This window comes from Leopardus geoffroyi, chromosome E2 (assembly GCF_018350155.1).
Source record: "Leopardus geoffroyi isolate Oge1 chromosome E2, O.geoffroyi_Oge1_pat1.0, whole genome shotgun sequence".
Classification (NCBI taxonomy): Eukaryota; Metazoa; Chordata; class Mammalia; order Carnivora; family Felidae; genus Leopardus; species Leopardus geoffroyi.
Window position 1 is genome coordinate 41693415 of NC_059335.1, and position 24030 is coordinate 41717444.

The 24030-nt window shown below is 45.5% G+C and overlaps 1 long non-coding RNA gene across 1 annotated transcript in view; it reads right to left on the reverse strand.

Annotated features, from left to right (window-relative positions):
- LOC123579258 overlaps window positions 1–24030 on the reverse strand; it is a 400496-nt gene that overhangs the window by 284116 nt on the left and 92350 nt on the right. The window contains exon 2 of the long non-coding RNA XR_006702703.1: window positions 2106–2149. This is a non-coding gene — a long non-coding RNA (uncharacterized LOC123579258). The remainder of the gene's footprint in view (window positions 1–2105; window positions 2150–24030) is intronic.

A 24030-nucleotide genomic window follows, 5' to 3' on the forward strand; every position in this document is an offset into this window, starting at 1 on the left:
TGTGCAGCCATGTGAAATACCTTTGGTTAAGCTGTCCTGTGAATGACTAAATTCAAGACACAGATGTGAGTGTGTATGTATGTGTGTATGTGTGTGTGTGTGTGTGTGTGTGAGAGAGAGAGAGAGAGAGAGAGAGAGAGAGAGAGAGCATGTGTATATGTGTGAGAGAGTGAGTGTTTGTGGGAGACAGAGAGAAAAAAAAACACATGTATTTAATATGAAATAGGTAGAAATAAAGATAGTGCCCTTCTGTTCCATACAAGGGAGGATGGGTTGGAAGTGGAAGCCATCTGTCCCCAATGAAGGGTATTTTATCAGTGACATTGTTTAAGAAGTCGGTTGTGTCGGGGTCCCTGGGCAGCTCAGTCAGTTAAGTGTCCAACTCTTGATCTTGGCTCAGGCTGTGATCTCATGGTTCATGGGTTTGAGCCCCGCATCACGGAGGCTGCTTGGGATTCTCTCTCTCTCTCCCTCTGTCTCTGCCTGTGTGCTCTCTTGCTCTCTCTCTCTCTCAAAATAAATAAATAGACATTAAAAAGAAAAGTCAGTTGTGTTATTACTTTTAAATCTCTATTGCAACACACACACCACTGTCTGTACTCGAGACAGAACATTCGCACTTGCCAAACCTGATGTGCCACCGGTCCCCTCAGAAGCACCTTATCACCCTTACAAAACAAAATCAGCTGGGGTAGTGGTTATAATTCCACTTTAAAGACAAGGAACCTAAGACTCAAAGAACTGAAGCAACCTGCCCCCGGCCATGTGGCTCATAAGAGGTCAACTCAGGATTTGAACTGCATACATTCGGAGTCAAAAGACTACATCCTGTGAGACACGCTGGCTAGAGCTTTTATTCACAGAGAGAGAAAGGGGAAAAGCAAGAAGAGTAAGAGGGGAAAAAGAGAGAAACACACACACACACAGCGAGAGTGAGAAAGAGAGAGAGAGAGAAGTTACAGACTGGCCATTTTTACAGTTTTGGGCATAAGATCTTTCCCTTCTTGACTGATAATATTTAAAAAAAAAAATTGGGGGGCGCCTGGGTGGCTCAGTCGGTTAAGCGGCCGACTTCGGCTCAGGTCATGATCTCACTGTCCGTGAGTTCGAGCCCTGCACCGGGCTCTGTGCTGACAGCTCAGAGCCTGGAGCCTGTTTCAGATTCTGTGTCTCCCTCTCTCTGCCCCTTCCCTGTTCATGCTCTGTCTCTCTCTGTCTCAAAAATAAATAAACATTAAAAAAATAAAAAAAAAAATAAATTTTAAGCCAGAAGTGTTATGTTGAAGTCCTACCCCTAGTGCGTCAGGATGTGACTGTATTTGGACATGGGGTCTTTAAAGACATCACAAAGTTAAAATGAGGTGATTATGGTGGGCCCTAATCCAATGTGACCAGGGATCTTGTAAAGAGGAAATTCTGACACAGAGAAGATACAGGCACTGAAGGAAGATGATGTGCAGACCCAGGGAGAAGATGATCATCGACCACCTGAGAGCCAAGGAGAGAGACCTCAGGAGAAACTGCTCCAGACGTCACCAAGCTCCTGGACAGTCCGCCTCCAGGAGAAAAGAAGCGTCTGTTCTTCGAGCCACACGGCCTGTGGTATTCTGTTATTATGGCAGCCCCAGCACACGCACACTCTGTCAGACTCACATGGAGGCATCACGTCTGGGGGGCTGTCCCATGCTGACACTGACAAAGCCACACTCCCCATGTGACCAGTTAGTGGGGCCCTGCTACCTCCGCAGGAACAGGGTTCCAGGATCAGGCCAGGACCCACTGCAGAGACGGGACTGGCTCCAAATTAACGTTTCTGGTAGGGCACGACCCCACCTTTCTCTTTTTTTCTGTGTCAAGCCGACGTTTCCCAGGAAGTTGGATTAAACGTGCACTGGCAGCCTTTGGCAGAGATGGGCCCTCGCACGGGCGCTGGTGAATTGGGGCCTTAACCAAACACGAAATGACAGAACTGTTACCAGCGGAGGACTAACTGAGCCAACTCAAGACAAACACAACGTATTTTGGCATTGCTTTTGACAGATGGAAACAAAACAAACATTAGCAACCGGACTGTAGCTAACAATATGCAAAATTAAAGAAGATACCTTTTTAACTTTGTCTCGGAGCCCACCGGCTTTTCTTATAAAATCTGCCGAAGAAAAAAGAAGACAGAGCTGTTAATCTCGTTACACAACCAGTTAGCACATGCAAACAAGGGAAATAAAAAGTCTTTGCATTCAGGGGAGGAAATAGATATTTGACACATATATTTATTAAGGAGACTGGACTGGAAAATAGCACTGCTGTATTAATCAGAAATGGTGTAGGAAATACTTAAATAATATAACAGGATATGCACAGACAGCATAAGCTGCTTACAAATGGAAGCCTAAGGTCCAAGTATTTTTATTTGAAGGTTAAATTTTCAATTAATTTTTTTCAGCTTGTTGCCATCTCTTCCAAGCATCACTGTTAATTGCCATAAAACAATACCTCTCCCTGTTTAAATTCTGGACATGGAGGCCAGAAGCCGTCAGCCATCTAATGAGCATCAGAGTATTGTGGCAGAAATGAAAACTACTCTGTAAGAGCTGAACCAAAACATCAGGCCCCGAGAAGTCAACTGATCAGTTAAAGCCCCTTTTTCCATTTGCTCAGTTTTCCAGAAGTTACATTTATAAGTTCCAGCCTGTCACTGGAAAGTACAAATAGGAGCCTTCTTTTATTGGAATTTCCATATATCCCAGCTTTGGGGATTTGTGGCAGCCAAGGGTCTGTATGCCCACTTACTTGCTGGCTCACCAGAGAAGGAACCTGACGCTTTCTTTTTCTTTAGGATGGAACAATATACATGTCCCAGCCGTAAATGGGCTTATTCACTTCTGCTCGGTTAACCGGCACTGCAGGGCTCTCTTCCAGGCTGAGATCCAGCCCACATCGTGTGGGATGACACGAAACAGACTTTAGAAAGCACTGGTTGGAGAACTGAGGTTGGAAATACGGTTTCATCTTGACTTGAAGACAGGATTAGAATGAAGGTTTGGAGCATAAATACATTCACATAGGTTTGGGCTGGAAGACCTCTGTGTTGAGAGTCAGAGTTAACTTTGGAAATGATTTTAGGTTGAGAATAAAGGAGAAAAATGGCATTGAGGATAAAATGCATAACACTGCATTTAATTTAAAATGGCCTAGCATCCTAGAAAAAAAATGGCCTTTTCTAAGAAGGCAACTTTACTTTGTAACCCAGCACCACCACTTACCGCTTATGTAACTTTGTGTAAGTCACCTAAACCCTCAACCTCAGTTTCTTTAGCTGTAAAATGGGAGTGATAACGTCTACTCCATACCTTCTTGAAAAAAGCAATAGAGAGAAATGAATAGATAATAGGTCAATCTTGTTCTCCCTTCCTCCTAGGGGATGTGTGGCATTGTTTGGGGAAATTTTTGATACCAGAGGCTTGGGTAGTGAGTGCTACTAAAATCTAGCGGACAGAGGTTCAGTATTATGCTATATACCCCACAACAATAGGACAGACCCCCAAGAATGGTCTTTCCCAAAATGCCAGTAGTGCTGATACTAAAAATCCTGAATTAGATATAAATAGGCAGATGACAGAACACAGATAAAAAGCTAATTTTTTAGCCTTTGGGGAGGAATGTATAGATCATCTATAAATTTACAGGTAGATCAATTAATACAATGATGAGAAATATTCTGACATGGGATACTCTAGACATTCAACAAATGTAAGTAAGTTTTTATTAAATCCGAAGAGAAGATTAACAACACCATGGTTGGGATGAGGTTACAGATGGTGCTAAGCATGAAACAGTAATGTTACTGATGGAAAAATGCCACCATCATGCCGGGTGCTTGGTATTTTTATCACATTTAAGAAGGGGGTCATCTGAGTCTAGGGCTGGGGTTTGTGTTAGAGCTACGGGTCCAGGGAAGGTTGGGATCAGGGCTGGCAGACCCTTCCCAACAAGCAGCCAAAGCTCGCTAATTATTTTGGCAACATGCAGACAGTCTCTCCAGTGCCAAGCATATAAGTCCCTATTCGGAGTCCCTGCAGTTCCATAGGAGAGGGGCAGACCCGATGTGGCCTATACATGTCAGGGCGGCCCACCCCATCGTTGCCCACTTTCTCAGGCAATGGTATTAAGATTATCTGGAGTATGTTGATGACCCAGTTCTATCCCAGCCTTTGTATCTAACTCCATGAGGAAGGAACAGCAGTGGCTCAAAAGATCGGGATTTCATGTTAAGAGGAGATGCTAGGAACACTCCAATATTAAACCCACTTTGAGAAAAGGCAACTGTTTGCTCAACTCATATTTAAGAGAATAAGAAGTATATGAGGTTCAAGCCAATGTCTATACCCTGTGTTCAATCTGCAGGAGTATTGGGCATCTCCAGAATCTAGGAGAGCAGGGCCTTTGAGAGATAATAGGAGGGCTGGCCACCTGCAGTCACACCTTCACATCTTCCTGTCAGGAAAGTGGGTCAGCATAATCACACCACAGTGTGAGAAGATAAATCTGTAACGTCATCATACATATGAACAAAGAAACAGTGTTCTGGCTGGAGAAAGTCTGCTTGAACAGAAGTGAGTTTTCTGAGTGGAGCAGGCTAAAGGGGAGAAAAAAAAAATAGACTGGAGCACTTGGGTGGCTCAGTAGGTTAAGCATCGGACTTTGGGTCAGGTCATGATCTCACAGTTCGTGAGTTCGAGTCCCACATTGGGTGAGCTTGAGCCCCACTTCGGGTGAACATAAGCCCTGCTTCTCTCTCTCTCAATCTCTCTCTCTCTCTCTCTCTCTGTCTCTTTGCCCCTCACTCACTTGCGCCCTCTCTCTGAAAGAAAGGGAGAAAGAAAGAAAGAAAGAAAGAAAGAAAGAAAGAAAGAAAGAAAGAAAGAAAGAAAGAGAAAGAAGAGACTTGACAATGATTCACCTGCAATGTCCTGGCTGAGAGTCACTGAATCTGGGAAACAGTGGCAAACTGGACCATAAATGGGCATCTGCAGTAAGTGGCTGGTTTGGTACGTGGGCCCCTTCAGTGGCCAGTGTGAGCCATCCTTGATACTGTTGATCACCCCAGGTTCTTACACCATGCCCAGAGAGTGGGCTCCAGATGGCCAACAACCTGCCAGATATTCAGTGCAGAAGGTGTGAGCTCTCGTAGGGCGATGTAAACCTTCTTGTTCCTGGGAAGGTCAGTTTCTTCATTGTAAATTCAGAATGGACTTTGGTTCCAACATGTCTCCCCAATCTGGATTCCCGTGCAATTCCATGGGCTAGAGGTCTGACGTTCTGCCAGCAAGTTTTAGTGAGTAAAGGAGAAGTTAAATTTTGAACCACTGTAACCTTGCCGTCTTACTTCCGGCAGGCTCCTAACGCATGCACGCACACACGCGTGCTCACACTTAGACAAAATCTACACACCATAACATTTACCCATTTGAAGTGAGAAATTCAATGATTTCTTTCATAGTAAACTTTCACTGAGGTGCAACCATGACCACAATTGCATTTTAGAACATTTCTAACAGCTCGCAAAGATCCTCCTTGTACTCTTTTGTAACTAACCCATTCCCACCTTCTAGTCTCAAATGACCACTGGTCCATTTTTTTGACCTCCAGGACTTGCCTTTTAGGGGCATCTCACATAAACAGAATGATACATCAGGCACTTCTCTGCATCTGGCTGTATCCGCTTAGCACAATGTCCCCTGAGATGTGTCCATGCTACAGCATGTATGGTACTTCACTCCTTGTTAAGTCTAAAAATGGTGTTTGATTGTGTGGATACACCACATTTTGTTTACCTGTCCATCTGTTGAAGGACGTTTGTGTTGTTTCTACTTGTTAGCTATAGTGAATAACGTGGCTATGAAGTTGGTTTGGTTTTCATTTTCGTTTTTTGCTTGGGGCAGCTATGAAGTTTTGTGTACAAGCTTTTGTTTGGATGGATGTTTCCATTTATTTCTTTTGGGTAGGTACCCAGGAGTGGAAAAGCTAGGTCACTTCGTAAATTTATGTTTCCCACGGTGGGATCTTGAGCAGCCCCTGACCCAGCCTCCTCCTCAGCGTGGTGCAGGCTCATAATGGGATAGCCTGAAAACCTAGCTACTATGAGTTGATAGCGTTCATTTCCTGGGAGATTTTGAAGTTTTTGAAACCGTACCCAGCTTTAAATGGAGGACGACCTTGTAGCAGCCACCTGAGATTGCTATTTCAATCAGAGGATTCTCTGAAACAAGTGAAAGCGTCTTGAAGAGTTGATAATACGATATTACTGCCGTCATTAGTGTTACCCATTTGTCGTCTGCGATTTGAAATGGTGGGCTCCATGGTAGGATCAGGAAGCAGCTAAAATCTAATGCAATGAACCCTTGACTCTGATGTTTGGTCTCAACACTCCCACTTCCCAGTTACGGGACCTTCCCCACAGTGATGTGCCTTCCCAAGCTTTAATTGCTTCGCTTAAAAAATGGGGCCACCAGCCTCATCTCTCAGGGTTTCCGTAGGATTAAACAAATTGGCAGCAGATTTAATCTGGTCCTGTGGGGCTGTTGGGTGGTTAAATTACCTGACCCTAATTTTAATCTAGAAAGTCTGTGTATCTCAAGGGAAACCTCCAAGAACTAAAATATGCAGCAGGATAGGCCACATATGATTCTGAGAGCAATTCCAATGGGGGTGGGGGGCTTTCCTGCACCAACCAATTCTCGGACACCACCTGGGTGTCCTGCAATTCAACTAAATTCTGACACTATCGACCTAGAGATAGCATCAGATCCCCCAGGTTAAGGGTTAGTCCTACAGGACTCCTCCTACCCCCTTTAGACACCAGTCACAAATCCAGATGGTCACCTGTACTTCCGATCTACTAGCTATAAATCAGACATTCCAATGATCCCCTCCTAGGGTTTGATCAATTTGCTAGAGTGGTTCACAGAACTCAGAGAAATATGTTATTCACCAGATTACCAGTTTATTGTAAAAAGATACAACTTATTGTAAAAAGATACAACAGCTAGATAGAAGAGGTACACAAGGCAAGGTATGTGGGAAGGGGCTCCGAGCCTCCATCCACTCTACAGCAGGCCCCCTTCCCCAAATGTCCACTTGTTCACCAACCTGGAAGCTCTATGAATCCTGTCCTTTGGGGTTTTTATAGAGGTTTCATTCCACAGGCATGATTGATTAAATCATTGACTACAGGTACTTGAACTCAGTCTCCTCCAGGGAGGTGGGACTGAAAATTCCAACTCTCTAATCATATGGCTGATCCCCCAGCAACAAGCTTTGGGTGGCCAGTCATCACCCCCATCCCCAGCTTCAGGGATTCCTAAAGTCACCTCATTAACCTAACTCAGTTATTGTTGAAAAGGCTTGATAAAAACAACAAGACACCCATTTCATTTTTATAGCTCTGAGGAGATTTCAAGAAAAAAGGACAAGAGACCAAATTAAACAAAAGATATTCCCCTGCTCTTATGGCTCTGGAAATTTAAAGGGCTAGAGGAGCTGTGAGCCAGAAACAGGACAAAACCAAATATCTATTTCTTATTATAAATCACAATATCACATTTTATTCATGTATTCACTTTATTTCACTTGAGATTTATTTGTACAGAATGTTAGTATACAACATTCAGTACTAAGTGAAATAATGACAAAAATAACAGTACCCCACACCGATAAGGCCTTTTTATTATTTAAAAAAAATTTTTTTAACGCTTTATTTATTTTTGAAACAATGCGAGAGACAGAGTGCAAGTGGCGGAGGGGCAGACAGAGGGAGACACAGAATCTGAAGCAGCTTCCAGGCTCCGTCTGAGCTGTCAGTACAGAGCCCGACGCAGGGCTCGAACCCACAAACCGTGAGATCATGACCTGAGCTGAAGTCGGACGCTTAACCTACTGAGCCGCCCAGGGATCCCAATAAGCCCCTTTTAAAAGGGGATTTCATATCAATATGATTTAGGCCATTAAAACCTGTGACTTGAGAGCCTGGTTGCTCATTAGTATGACCTGGAGAGAATTCAGTCATGCTCAGTGCTTGAGCCCCGAGCTTCAGGGATCCTGATTCAGGATCCAGCAGGAGGCAGGACCAGGAGGGCTCAGAAATTTGGAGGGTTTTTTTGTTTGGTTTTGTTTGGTTTTGTTCTGTTTGGTTTCTTTTGTTTTGTTTTGTTTTTACTTCCCAGGTGATGTCAACGCAGAACCAAAGTACAGACCCATCGCATGGACAGTGAAGAATTAGGCAGAGGCTACCTTCTCTACGATTTAGTTGGGGAGCTTGGAGAGAACTTACAGGACTTGACCTAGAGGATCATAGGTTGTGATGCCATTGGCATTTTAGCCCAGGTCTCCAGATTCAGTCCAGGACTCTGTTTCCTACACGATATTTTCAAGGAAGAAAATGTAACTAGACTTTAACTAAAAGGAATTGAAATGGATGGAAGTCCTGGAGTGGAGAAAGGACAATTGGAGTCCTTGGCAAAAATATACAAACGAGTGGCAATAACACACTCACCTAGAACAAGTCCACAGGAGGGCCTCGTCGTGCCTCGCATGTGCCGAAATCAGGGCATGGTTGGTTATAAAACTGCTTACTGTGAAGAAGTTCAGTGAGGGGTAGAGGTTCTAAAGGGATAGATAAATCTATAAGCAAGATTACTGAGTTGGTAAAATGCCCAGCTCAGCAGTTCAGAGCCAGAAACAGAAAGGCTTTGTGAGCAGGTGGGTACCTTTATTATGGTAATCAACTCTGGGCCCAAGAAGCAATGAGGTCATCAGGTTCCCGGGATGCTCTGAAGGAAGTGAGTGGGCCTGGCGAACACAGAAATATGTAACTGGAGGTCATCCTGCTGGGACGACCAATTTAGGGCCTCTCTGCAGCCAAGGCCTGAGCAAGTTTTAGGCAACTTGTGAATCATTGCGGATTGATGGGGGAAATGCTGAACTGGAAGGAATGCGCTTGAAGGACCATAACATTTGAGAATGAAATGGGCGTCCAAATTCATGACACCAAAGCCCTCATTTTACAGTTGAAAGAAAATGAAGCCCAGAGAGGGGCAGTGACTTGCTTCAAGGCCACAGAGCTGGGGAGTGGAAGATCTAAGCCTTCCTTCCCAGTGATTCTGCCCCCATTAAAAACCAAGCAAACATGAAAACATGGTCAAAACACAGACAAGCTCCAATTACTGTCAGGAAGAAGAGATTTGGGGTGGGGGTGGGGGTGGATCACTGCATGCATTGTCACTCTCTGTTCTACTTTTCTATCCTCTCCTCTGCCTGTGGAGTTAAGCTGCCACTTTGGCTTCCACTCTGTGTTATAGGGATCAAGAGAACATCGTGGACATCTGGATTCTGGTTCTGGCTTTGCTGTGTGTCTTAGAGTAAATCACTTCACTTCTCTGGGTCTCAGGTTCTCCTTTAGCAACATGAGTGTGAAAAGACAATGCGAACGATACACTGCTTGATCTATTCTCCAGGGATTGGCAAACTTTGGCCAGTTCTGGCCCACCACCTGTTTTTGTGAATAAAGTTTTATTAGAATACAACCACATCCGATCGTTAATGTATTGTCTATGGATGCTTTTCTGCTATCGTGGCAGACTTGAGTAGATACAACAGAGACCACCATATGGCCTGCCAAGCTGAAGACATTTACCAGCTGGCCCTTTACGGAAAAGTTTGCTGATCCTTATACAACATCTATCATCTATTACCTGAGAGATACACACACATACACACACATGCCTACCATACATCTATGTATGTCTTGGTCCAGATAATTTCTCTGCTATGTGTTTCTGGTGGGAAAACATTTCAAATATATACCCACGCACAGAAAAAAAGTCAATAAGTGATCCTCATAGCCCCCTCATTTTAACAGATGTTTGTATTCAGTTAGAATTTATGGGGGCGCCTGGGTGGCGCAGTCGGTTAAGCGTCCGACTTCAGCCAGGTCACGATCTCGCGGTCCATGAGTTCGAGCCCCGCGTCGGGCTCTGGGCTGATGGCTCAGGGCCTGGAGCCTGTTTCCGATTCTGTGTCTCCCTCTCTCTCTGCCCCTCCCCCGTTCATGCTCTGTCTCTCTCTGTCCCAAAAATAAATAAACGTTGAAAAAAAAAAAAAAAAAAAAAAAAAAAAGAATTTATGTTTTCAGAATTCTGTATCATAGTAATCTACATTTATAAATAACACCGAATTCTCTGAGAAGGAGGAGGAGAAGACATACACACATGTACGTCGAGCTAAATGACCCAAAGAGTTCAGCCCTACTCTACCATGATTACTGCCAGTTTGGAAGGGGGAGGTTTTCAGATGAGGAGCAGGGTCTTACTTACGAGATCCATGGTCTAAATCACTAGATTGACATTTTACCAGAAATTCAAAAAATAATCTTGAGGACTTTTGTCAGTCAAGTATATAGTTTAATATGAAAGTCAAATTGTGATTTTGTTCATGACACGTCACCAGAGCTATCTTAACCAGCAGCGTTAGAGGCAGTGTTCAAATGCTCGTACAAATAGGGCAAGATTTAAAGGAAATAAAGCCTGAGATTGTGTTGAAGACCCTTTTCCATCTTTTTCATTTCCTTATCTTAATCCGCTTGGTGAGATCTCAATCTTAGGTATCACTCTTAATCAGAATGTCCTTTTATAGCCACTCTAGCTTTTGTTAGGAGAACTAAAACCTTGGAGACTTCTCTGCACTCCAAGGTTTACACAACTTCATTTGAACTCACAGTCCCTATAGCCATTCAGCTCCCCCGTGACCTGGCCCCAGCTCACATGAAAACAAGGACAGATTTTTGTTTCATCTTCTGCAGACACAAGAGACAGAAGAGGAAGTCCCTGCCTCTCTCATTGGACTTCATCAGCATCAATATTTGCCTTCTGTAACCTGGTAGTATTTCTTCACTGTATTAATTATTTGCCATTGTGAGGATCTCTCACGGTGTGTACGCGCGTGTGTGTGTGCATGCGTGTGTGTGCGTGTGTGTGTACGTGTGAGTACGTGCATGCGTGTCTGCCTTCTAATCCTCTTTCGCTCCTTCCAATCGATAACTGGCCTGGAAATGAGGTGCACAAACACTGGCGTTGAGGGCTCACCTTTGAAAAATCTCCCTAACCAATATCCTTCTAATATAGAACTTGAAGTTCAAACTGTTTCTGATAGAGCCAGAAAAACATGTTCTTCAAGAGATCAGAAAGTCTGCTGGGTTAGCTCATGGTTAAATAGTCACAGAAGTCAGCTCTTGAGGCAGAAATATATATTAGTTTTATGACAGTTATTTTAGCTGCGCTAATGACTCCACAAGGCAAGGAGGGGGTGACATGGTCAAAATATAATGCTTCCGCCTGTCTTCCCTATTCCACCCTGAAGTATGCCTGTCTCGCACGTGTGGTTCCCCTCTGCAGATTAAGGCCACAGTGTTTTTAAACTTTGGGAATGAACATCTCTGTTTCGACATGCAGAAAAGCTCTCCCTAAAGCCAGGGACAGATCTCCAACCACCTATCAGCCATCCCAACCTCCCAAGCTGGGAACCAGAAGCGTGCTCCATGCAGAACCCAAGGCGATTTTGGGATGGCTAATAATGGGCGATTCTTATACACATCATAAATATCTATTACCAGGACGATTAATAATGATAAGAATGACCTTTCCTTAGTGTAAGGCTTTTCTCTCTTGATATTTAACCCACCTGCATAGATGAGGTTAAGCTATGTACTTAATGGGGGACTATTAAGACACCTGAAATTAAAATGACTTGTCTCTGGAGTGCTCAAGGAAAATTATAATTTTTTTCACCTAAAAATTATGAAAACATAAAAAAACTTACAGCAAATTTGAAAAAGATAGTATCTCTCCTAATTCTATACCCCTCAAAAAGGCATAAGGGAACGGTCTTGATATAGGACCATCACGCTTGGGAGATACAAGGACACCTGCAGAATCTACTCAAAATGTATGACCCTAGGCCCAACTCACATCAACTCTGCTTGTTGAATTTGGGGTCAGGCTCAGGACTGTACCTATCAGTAATGCCCTAGGCGCCTTGGATTATTGATAGTCAGAAGAGCAAGCTTTGAGAAATACTGTAAATATTCAAGACTGCTCTTTTTTCTTATACAACATATACCCTCCCAATACTCCAACTCTACATTCTAGCTTCTGGTTATCCACTACATATTTATTTACTCACAGGTATGTTTTTCAGGCTAGTAAAAATTTAGGAGATCAGAGTTTAAATCCCAAATCTTCCGTTACACAAATTTGAGCAGACACATCCATATTAACAGGCCAGAGGGCAGAGACACATTTACAGCTTCGACTTGTGTTGCCATAGTGCTTTCTTCCAGCATTAAGAAACTTCTGTTTCCACTGGCAGATTAAGAGAACCCCATATTCACCATAATGTCACCAGCAATGTGTATTTGAATTTATTTTTACTTTGTTCTGCTAATTTAGTCGGTGTAAAATGGTATCTCAAGGTGGATTTAATTTGCACTTCTTGCATTTCTAGTAAAGATTAATATGTTTCCCTGTATTTCTCTGCTATTTATATGTTTCCCAGAGTTACAGTTAAACTTTTGAATCTCTCTTTGGGTTCAGGGCAAGGATTCTTGCTTATTTATCGTTGAGGCAACTGAGCCTTAAGAGAGAGCACAAACCAGTAATGGAGCCGAAGCCATGGCTTGAGTCTGCGTCCAAGGGTGGTGCTCTCGGCTAAATTACCCTGTGTCCTGCAAGTCTGAAGACAAAAACTTCGAGAAGGGAGGAAGGAAGGCATTCCAGGTCAGGTTCCCCAGGAAACAGACTCTGAGACGGAGATTTGCATGCGGAAGATTCTTGACCAGTTTCCTCAAGGTGAAGACCTGCAGGGGGTGAAGGAAGCTGGGGCTGGTGGAGGGACGTGTTTAACAGGCAGAGTCTCGCAGCAGCCCTGGGGACCTCTAGAGCCGGGATGACCCTTCGTTGTTGTTCTGCTGTAAGGCAGAGGCACCAGGACTTTCTTCCTGTGCATGGACTAGCCATGTCCTGCGGGCGGCCCCAGGGAAGGGACTGTGAGTTCAGGTGAGGTGACTCTCTGCAGGGGAAGGCAAGTTCTGGAGAGGTGCTCAGCAGAGAACTGTCAGCCAGCAAGGCTACCAGCAGCTGGGGGGTGAGAGCCCGAGTCCTGAAGAGGCACCACGGCATCCCCTACTGATTTGATGTTGGTTGAGATGCTATAGTTTCTCTAATGGATTCTGATGTTTCCCTTATCTACTGACATATAACAAACCATTCTAAAACTTAGTGACCCCAGAACAAACAAAAACATTTTAATTTTGCTCATGGTTTTACAACTTGGGTTGGGTTCAGCTGGGCATTTTTTCTGCCAATCTTGATAGTGATTTGCTCATTGGGAGTTGTGGGCTGGGCTCAGCTGGGGTGATAGGTTGACTGGGCTTTTCTGGCTCTCTCCAGGGATTTTAAGGCTTCTTCTCAATGTGGTCTTCTCAAGTCACCTCCAGATAGCCTCTTTTCATGGTCATTGCAGCAAGATAACTGCTTTTCTTATATGGAGACTTAGAGCCAATTCCCAGTTGAGTTTCCCAACCTCCATGCTGTTGACACTTGGGGTTGGATCATTCTTTTTTTTTCAATGCTTATCTATTTGTTTTGAGAGAAAGAGAGAAAGAGAGAGAGAGAAAGACTGGGGGATGGGCAGGGAGAGAGGGAGAGAGAGAGAATCCCCCTCTGTGCTGACAGCACAGAGCCTGATGCAGGGCTTGAACTCACAAACCATGAGATCATGACCTGAGCTGAAATCAAGAGCTGGACACTTTACCAACTGAGCCACCAAGTGCTCCTGAATAATTCTTTGTTACCATTAATATCCCCATATTATAATGTGAAACCAAGGCTCATTCTTTGAGAACCACACAGTTAGAAAATCACAGCACTGAGACCCAAGCCCTAGAACTGCCTGACACCAAAGCCCACACTATCCCCACAACCCTGAGCTGCCCACAGCAGGTTTCAAAGTGTCACTTTTAGAAAATGAATGACCCTCGATCTCCTAAGAAGACGTTTTAGAGAAAAGAGCAAGGTCTTACTTGGGTTTAGTTACGGTTCATGAAGAAAACATTAATCACTTGAAGCGCTATTTTGGAGCTCATGAAACTGAAATGAAGCGCAATATAAAATGTTAATTTATTTCTGAGGTGTTTATTTTGTTAACATTCCATCTTTCAACCCTCTGCCTTATTTATAAAGTTTGAAGGAAAGAACACTATTTTTTTTAAATAAGTAAAATTCTGAATGGTACAAGTAACAGCCTCCTTCTCTCAAGGATGCAGAAGTCAGGGGCTGGAGCAGAGCAAGGACATGCCATCGGAGGCCGTGCCCACCAGGCAGAGTTCCCTGGAGGCTGGGGCTCCACACTGAGAGCCGGGGCCATTGCAAAACCCCAGCTTCTGCCAGGGTACGAGATGCCTGGACTTCAGGCTTGGCCTCACCACCCACAGGATTCCTGGCTTTTGATGAGTCATTTAAATTTCCAGAGCCCCAGTTTCCTTATCTAGACGTTGGGTGAAATAACTCCTAGCCTGGGGGATCTGTGTTGAGTAAATGAAGTGATACATGGGCATATAATCCCTTCGCTGTTCCTTCCTGGGAAAGGAGGGAACTGGCAGTGGATGTAACAGACACAAACAAGAGAAGCTCTTTCGACTCATGGACGGATGAACTCAAGCCTCCTCCTTATCAAGCAAGAAGCCCAATGTAGGAGAGGAGGCTACCAGTGGGTTAGGGCTCCTTCTACTGCCACCGTGACTCATGCATCAGTGCGAACAGAAGACCAGAATTCAACCATCACCCATCATCAGGAACTAGTCATCACTACATTCCCAGAGGCTCTCAAAACACAGTCTGTGAGTTCTTCTCCGTCTCATGTTCCCCATATTCATCACAGAGAAAACTCTTTTGTCTGGAACGCCCAGGACCTTAATGCTCGTCTCCACTGAATGCTCTTATTTGATGGGAAGGCACCAGCTATTCTAGGAATTCTAGCTTTCAATGTTGGAACATGGCAATGGGTTTTTTTTTTTTTTTTTGAACAAAGTTTTAATCAAACTCAATTTAATATTCATCTGAGGACTTGTAAAGCACAGCAGGATTTTATACTGCCTCCAGGGCATAATAGGAAACATCCATTTTCTAAGTCTTATCTTATAAGGGTAAAAATGTGCATTATTGGAGGTTTCTCCTTTATATAGTGAAAATGACATGGATTTCTTTCAAAGTCAAACTGATCGGGGTTGAATCCTGGCTCTAGATTTACTAGCTGCCTATACTCAAGCAGGGTAATCTCCACAAGCTTTAGTCTTCTATCTGTAAACTTGATATAATGGCATTGCCTGCAGGAAACAATCAGATGATGATAGAGCCCTTGGTGCAATGCCTCACTGATAGCAAGTGCTTAGTCAAGTCAACTTTATTTTGCCCATTCTGTTCTTTGGAAGTCTGTGTCAGCTGCGTGAAAAATAAAAATGCAGAGAAGGATCCAGGGAAAACTACAGAACACCTAACTGTCCTCGTGGAGGAGACGCTGACAAGGCATGCAATGGAGGGTGAGGGTATGGAGAAACTTCCAAAGTGGGTGCACACACCCCATCTTATGTAATCATCACGGCCACCCTGCCGGTGTGAACAAAGGCTCATTAGAGACATCAATTCAGGATGCCATCCTAACTTAGGAGTGGACTTCCCCAAGCCCGTGCTGGGGAAACCTCTCTTGGATGAGAGTTCCTGCAGTGGTGAAGTCACAGGTATATTTCTAGTGCCTTGGTTAAAGTGCTACCGGTCAGCTCCAAATGGCTTTCCCACAGTGACTTAGGAAAGGAGAGGGCATCACAAAGCCCTTGCTATGCCTCCTTGTGTGATCCCAGAGACACACAGTGGCTCTCTTCAGTCGTCAGTCACCCTTGGGCATCTATAAGCACAACTATTTCTAAGAGATTTTGCTTCAGATACTGAGCCTAATCATTAAACTAGTGTTTATTTAATTATTTCTAAATGATAGCTAAAGTCTCCCTTTTATGTGCTGGCCCATTGTTTATCTTATTATTAATGTGCCTCAATTTCTTTTTTTTTTTAATTTTTTTTAACGTTTATTTATTTTTGAGACAGAGAGAGACAGAGCATGAACGGGGAAGGGGCAGAGAGAGAGGGAGACACAGAATCGGAAGCAGGCTCCAGGCTCTGAGCCATCAGCCCAGAGCCCGACGCGGGGCTCGAACTCATGGACCACGAGATCGTGACCTGAGCTGAAGTCGGATGAAGTCGGACGCTTAACCGACTGAGCCACCCAGGCACCCCAACGTGCCTCAATTTCAATTAGGTCAACTGATGACAGGTCTAGGCTGAGACAGGTAGACTTTCCAGTGAGGACCCCCTGTCTATGTCTCAGCCACCCCAAGCGTTTTTCTGTGACAGTTTACTCGTACAGGATGGGGTTAGCTGTCCATGGGGCACCGAGGAAGCAAGAAGTTGTCTTGAAGTGTGACGTGTGAACAGAAAAGCTCAACGGGCATCAGTGATGCAAGAAACGCTTTGGCAAGAGGAAACAGGTTGAGTGAGGTGGTGCTGTGGGCAGTCCCCTGCAGCCCAGAGAAGAAGCAAAGGAAAGGTTAGCAGGACATGTAGTTTCTCAAGAGACACAGATGAAGAAAAATGTGTTTTTTCAAAGACTTGCTCCAATGGTGACTGCTGTGTTTGCGTTAGCTCTGCACATGAAGCCTCCCATTGGCTGCACCAGCCCGGGGACCGGGATGATGTGGGGGCTAAAGGCAACACTATTCCCATAGCACTGAAAGGGAGGTGTCGGAAAGGCCAGATGAAACCAGCCAGTGTCTTGTCGAGGGAAATATCTCCTTTCTCAGTCAAGCCAGAGAATGAACACATGGGGAGAAGTGAGGTTTTCAGTCTTCTGGGTTTCAATCTGCAACACCCCATATTGAAGACAAGGCCGTGGAAGATGGAAGGGGTATGGACTTGAAATCCAATGTCCACTGGTTCACTTTTTCTTTGCCTCCTGTAAGTAATTTGATCTTGGGTCTCTGTTTTACCAAATTGAAATAGGGATAAGACTAGGACATCGTAGGGAGGCCATGGGGTTACATGGAAGAACACATATAAAAGATATGGTACATATGATCCTCCCATGTGTATCCTTCCTTCCTTTGCTTCCAAAGCCTTGACCAACTGTGGGTAATTTCCTACTAAAATCCAATGTCCCATCTCCCTAATAACCGGACCCTGATTCCACGTAAGGGCAGCCATGAGCCTAAGTAAAAGACCACATCTGGCAGCTGTCTTGTAGGTAGAGATGGCAGCAATCACTGAGTGGCGCTTCAAGGAAACCCCCTTCAACACTTGCCCAACCCTTTCTCCCACCCAGACACCATCCAGGAACCTGGCGCGGTTTACCTGGTGCCCAGGTTACACTATCTGACTGCACGGCAGGAAAAGAAATAATAACGATGATAGAGACAGCTGACATTATGAGTGCTGCACTACGCCCATCCATGTGCCAAGCCTTGTATTTGTTTCATTTAATGTCATCTTTAAAAAGACTCTATAAAATAGTTTCTACTATTAACAACCATTTACAAAAATTAGGAACTTAAGGTTTAGGCATATATGAGTAAATACGTGTAGGCAGGAGTGAACAAATGTTTGCATGAAAGTGGAAATACATGAGTGACAGGCCCGCTGGAGTTCAGGCAGGAAAATTAGAGGTGGTAGGTAGGTTGAGTTTCCTATTGCTGCTGCAACACGTTGTCACAAATGTGGTAGTTTCAAACAACGCAAATGTATCCTTTCACAGTTCTGTGGATTAGTCTAACACAGGTCTCACCGGGCTGACATCAAGGTGTCAGCAGGCTATGTTCCTTTCTGGAGGCTCTAGGGCAGACGCTGTTTCCTCACCTTTTCCAGCTTCTAGAAGTCACACAAATGGATCATGGCTCCCTTCTTCCATCTTCAAACCCAGCAAAATTGGGTCAAGTTCTTCTCGTGTACTACATAGCTATCTCTGTTCCCTCTGCTGTTTTAGGGACCCTGGTGTTTACACTGGGCCCACCTAGATGACCCAACATCATCTCCCTGTCAAAGACAGCTGACTAGCAACCCTAATGCCGTCTGCAACTCGAATTCCCTTTTGCCACATAAGGCAGCATATCTACCATTTCCAAGAATGAGGACGTAGACAGACCTCTTTGGGGACCATTATTCTGCCTATGACAGTAGGGTTTTCAGAGGATTTCTCCTTGTTTATAAGGAACCGTTTGCGACAAGAGCAGCTGAGGCTTGTACCTACCTTCGTGGCAGGATGTCAGATCTCAGTTTAAAGATTACAGGAAGACGAAAGCTGTTTGGCTCATTTTTCCCGGCAGACAGTCTCATGCTATCACCTTCTGATGCAGACTCGCAGTCAGTCCTCCGTGCGGAGGGTAAGGACAACAGCAGCCACTCACACCTGTGGGCCACAGGGCTTCCCTATTTTATATCCAGAGGCCACTGGCCATGCGAGATGATTTTCAAGAAATCGGGAAAAAGGGAGACACTGAAATTACAATGGAGCCAGGGTCAATCTCTTCATGTTCATTTTCAAGATTTAGGCTTCAGTGTAAGACACTAAGGCCTTAAGAGGGAGAGCAACCAGCTCCAGGTGGCCCAAGTACAAAATGACAAGGCAGAAACTGGGATGCATGGCCTTCTGTCCAGCCTGTCTCTGAGCCAGCTTGTGTATCCACCAGTCCCCACAGCCAGACCATTCCTTGGATCTCTGAGCCCAGAGCCTTTGATGGCAGAACAACCTCTCTATGCGCCTATGTGCTTATAGCTTTCTATCAGAATCCATGCTGCTTCCAGAAAGTAACCTCCCACCACCCCACAGAAGTAGGCCATTTGGCTTCTGGTCCTTCCTTTGTCCATGTCTGACATCTCTGTTACGTCCAAGATGGGTCCCTCTCACGTGCCCTTGGGTTCCATTAGTTCCCCACCACCTTGGCTCCTGCCACACCTTTCCCACCACGGACCATCTCTAAATCTTTGCTGCTTAAAAGACAATTGGATGCTTTGAATCGACTCTAGTCAACAAATATTTTCCTTGTACTTTTTCACCTTAACACAGAAGCCTCAAAGCAAATCAGCTACCTTTTCTCTAAACTTGAACGACAAAAAAAAAAAAAAAAAAAAAAAAAAAGAAAGAAAGAAAGAAAGAAAGAAAGAAAGAAAGAAAGAAAGAAAGAAAGAAAGAAAAGCCTTAACATTTTCTTAGGACCTACTGGGTCCTCCACATAAGTCCCTGTCCATGCTTTGGAAGAAATTCCTCCCCACTCTTCACCCAAAAAGCAGAAGACAGACTATTTGGTCCTTGAGCCACCTTGAAGTTTCTGCAAAGTGAAACAAGGTGACAACATAGCAAAGTCCATTTGTGAGGCTGAGAGAGCAGCGGCCCTCCCCCAGCCTCAGTCCATTGAAACCCAAGAAGCAGATGGTGGTTTTTTGCCTAACCGAGCACTGCTAAACACTACTGTTTGAAGAGAAACACTCCTAGGTCAGATCTCACGGATAAACACATAATCACAATTAATCCCTCCTAATTGCCATCCTCCTTCTGCCCGGCACACTGGAAACAAATCCTCACTCATTCTTTCCAGGGTCCTGAGAGGTGGGTGAAAGCTTCCATGCTGCCTGTGGAACCCTCTAGGTGAAAGACCTGTGTCCCCATTTCATGCATAAGAAAGCTGAGAATACCTAAGGCACATGGTTTCTGGAATTGCTGGGGTGGTGGAAACATCTGAAACTGCATCTCTCCGTTTCCAGGAGGGTTCAGTTAGGGGGATAAAAGGGGCACCTGGTTGGCTCAGTCGGTTAAGCGTCTGACTTCAGCTCAGGTCATGGTCTCACAGTTTGTGAGTTCAAGCCCTGCGTCAGGCTCTGTGCTGACAGCTCAGAGCCTGGAGCCTGCTTCAGATTCTGTGTCTCCCTCTCTCTTGCTGCTCCTGCCTTGCTCGCACTATCTCTCTTTCTCTCTCTCTCTCTCTCTCTCTCTCTGCCCCTCCCACACTCACGCTCTCTGTCTCTGTCTCTCTCAAAAATAAACAAATACTTAAAAAACAATTGGGGCTCCTGGGTGACTCAGTCAGTTAAGCATCCGACTTTGGCTCAGGTCACGATATCTCAGTTTGTGAGATAGAGCCCCGTGTCCGGCTCTATGCTGACAGCTTAGAGCCTGGAGCCTGCTTTGGATTCTGTGTCTCCCTCTCTCTCTGCCCCTCCCCTACTCATGTTCTGTCTCTCTGTCTCTCTCTCTCAAAAATAAATAAACGTTAAAAAAAATTAAAAAAACAAAACTAAGGGGATAAGATGCCCGAGGACTGATGATCACACAACTAATCTGAAAGACTGTCCATCTTTGAACCTCACTGTGGGGGGAGGGGTGGGCTAACGTTGGGGAAGCACCTACTCTCCACCAAAAACTGAGCCAGACATTTCTACCTTATTTCACCTAATCTTTATAACAACCCTGTATACGTTATAAATTCCATTTGATAGCTGACAAATCACTTCACTCAAGGAAGTGAAGTGACTTGCCCAAGCCCCCTGGCCCTGGCCCCCGGTTGCAAGAGAGACAAAACCAAATCCTGAATGCAGTTTATCCACTCGTTTTGATTTCTTCTTGAACAAGTATTTATTATAGCATTATGGGCACTGCATCCATGGACAAACCAGGCCAGCGGGAGAAGCCAGAGTCCCTGCAGGGCTGTGCTTTAATCTGAAACTGGCCTGGCATATCCCAATAGGCAGGACATGCTGAGTAGCTGGGGCAGGTCCAAGGGAGAATTTGTGTCCTAGAAAAATCTGTCTCGTTCGGCATTATCTTCCTTCCCAGGGCAAAGGTAATTATGGGATCACTAAATGCAGTTTTACAAGAGCTTCTGTTTTTCCCAATCCTGGGAGAAACACCCCCAGCACAACCCAGTAGTTCACAGCCATTTCACCAGCAGCAGGGCAGACCAGAGAGAGACGGCAGGAAGTGAGTGGCCAAGCTGGGTAGGCTGGGCCCTGGACTTGAAGTGCAATTACTGGGCTCGGGCACCAACCCAGACACCTCCTAGCTCTGCAGATGTCACTCTGCCTCTTGGTGCCTCCATTTCCCACACAGTCAAATAAATAGTAAGTCCTTCTTGCAGACTATGGTGGAAATCGAAGGAGGTAACATATTTAGCACATGGGAGACACCTTAAACAAACATGAGAGAGAAAAAAACCCACCCAGTTTGGCCGGGCAATGTAGGAAGGTTGTAGAGGGAGTCAAACCTAAGCAGAGCTCCCAGGTGGAAGAGAGTAAGGCCCATGAAGCCAGGAGCCACATCTGTGCCCCAGTGTCTAGAAGACAGTCTAGAATACAACAAGCATTAAAAACAAAACAAAACAAAACAACACTGTGAATTTAGAATGAATGGAAGTTAATTACTGTCATGGTGGTACAAGAAAAAGCCAATAATGCACACCCTGGTGGGCAAAACTTAAATCCTAAGACCATGGGTCTAGGGCCAAGACATGGTGACAGAATGAGAGAAAGGCCAGCATCCTTTGAGACCAATTCTAGGAGGTGGGCAGAGCCTTGATCTCAAACAGGAGGAGAGTGCCTGAGATCTAGCTATGGAGCACTTGACTTGGCAAGACTGGCTGCTGCGATGAGTAGACGAGGCCCCCTGGGGCTCCTCCCTGTCCCAGCCAAGCCCATTAAAACTAGCACCATTTCCGACTTGCCCCATGTTTGGAACTATTCCTCCGGAACTTCTGGGCCAATTTAGCAGAAAGACAGAGGCATCCAAAGCCAATCCCATGTCCCCCAAATACAACCAGAAATGTCGTACAGAGAAACATGGTGGGTCTGTGTTGTGGATGTCAGCGGCTGAGGCTGCCGGCCTGCTCCTCGCCTCCGCCAGGCCTGGGTGGCCTCAGAACTTGGCACGGCAGGGCTGAGGGAGGCCAGCCTGCCCCTCACCTCACTTTTCATTCAGGCCAGGGCCCCGTGACCCAGGTCCACCACCACCTGCCTCTGCTGGAGTTCCCATCAGGGTCTGAAATAGTGTCACAATCCAGGATGCACCACAGCAGTCTACAATTAATTAATTAATCAGTCATACTCTATCAGCAAGTGCAGACCAGGAATGTTAAATAAACAAATTAAAGGCTATGTTTCACTAAAGCTCAGCCCAATGAAATAATAATGAGGCAAAGTTAACTGCTCTGAACAGAAGAAGGGAGAATATTATAATGGAATAGACCAGCGCAGTAATATCCTAGAAAAATGCCAAGAGGATCCTGCTGTGGGACCCTGTCACCCCGTGCTGTCCTTGGGGAAAGCGGTGAGATGCCAGAAGTGCTGTGTGCCCTGTTCTGCAGTCACACGGAGCTGCACTTGAGTCCCAGGCTGGCCACTTACCAGCAAAAATCCATCCCAGCATGGCTGCTTATCAGCAAGTCCCCGAACTACTTTGAGCCTCAGTTTCCTAACTTATTAAGAGGAGGAGGAAGAGAACAGAGGTCAGTGCCCACCTGCATCCCCTCTAGGCGCTCACTTCTGCAGACACTACAGCAGAACTTTCTCATGCTGCAGAAGTGTGGCTCTGCTCTGGTCAGGCCAGTGCACTGGGGAGTTGACCCCTGGGGGAGAGCTCTCCACCCACGTGAGTGTGGGTGCGTGAATCCATACCTCCGCTCCGAACCCTGGATAGGACAACTCCAGCGTCTCCCAGAGACCCCATGGGGGTGGAATGCCCGTGCTCAGAGCCTGCTCGCTCTTCACAGATAGGAATTGTCTTCCTTCTTGCCCTGTCATGCTTCTCTCGCCTTCTGGTGCTTCCCTGATCACCTCCAAGGTCAACCACTTACAATCAGAATCTGCTGCTAGGAGACCCCTGCCTGAGACTTGTTCTTTGAACAGCTTTTGTGAGTTATATTCAAATGTTCTGCCTCTTTCCCTTCAGCTACTCTGTAGTCCTTGGTCATAGAAGCCACAGAGATTTAACCCTCTTCAAGGACGGTGGGCCCATCCATTCCACTGGTTGTACCGCCCAGGAGAACTTGCCTTTATGGCTGTTCAGTCATTGAGTAATTATTTGCTGAGAGTCCTACATGCCAAGACCTGTCTAAGGGCCGGAGGGACGGCTATAAGAAGCACAGTCAGACGTCACTTGGAACGCTGAGCAGACAGACACCCAGGGCATGCCTCAGGGGCAGGGAGAAGCCACTGTCACAGCACAGGACTAGGTGGGTGGCTTCTGGTTCTGGGCCTGGGATAGAAAGCCACACACCATTTGGCATGACCCTCAGCCTCTGCCACTGCAAAGGGAACGAATTCAGACCCTGGCTGAAAATAAGCTGAATGCTTTAGAATCTTCAAGAAGCTGGCTCAATCATTCTCGCAGAATCTGTGCTTACTCATCCAGGAATTGATATCTGGGCAATTTTCCAGCATCACTGTTGGATGATAATGTTCTTTCCCAAGGCTTTATCTATACAGATCAGCATCTGTGGCCGTCAGGAAAGGTCTCTATTTTTCCCCTTCCAGGCCTTCTGTTTGGAAACTGCAGTGCCCCAGGGAAGGCCCCTCACATGTACCGGGGACAGCAGCATTTCTGCTCCCCGCTAATGACATCATCATGCAAGCATCTTGTGTGCATTTTCTGAGCTCCTCCACAGGGAAGCCCCCAGCTCTAGGATTCTGGCACAAATAGGTATACAGTGCATCTGAAAGCCAAGGAGAAAAGTTCCCAGAGAGTGTTCTAGAACTTGGATAAGAGGGATCCAGAGGACCAAAGTTACACTATGGGCCAGTCACAGAGGCGTTCTGCTCTCTCCCCAACTGGGGTCTCTGAGACGTTGCAGGAAGGTTGTCAGTGACGCTCAAACCAAAGAGACGGTAATTATCTCAG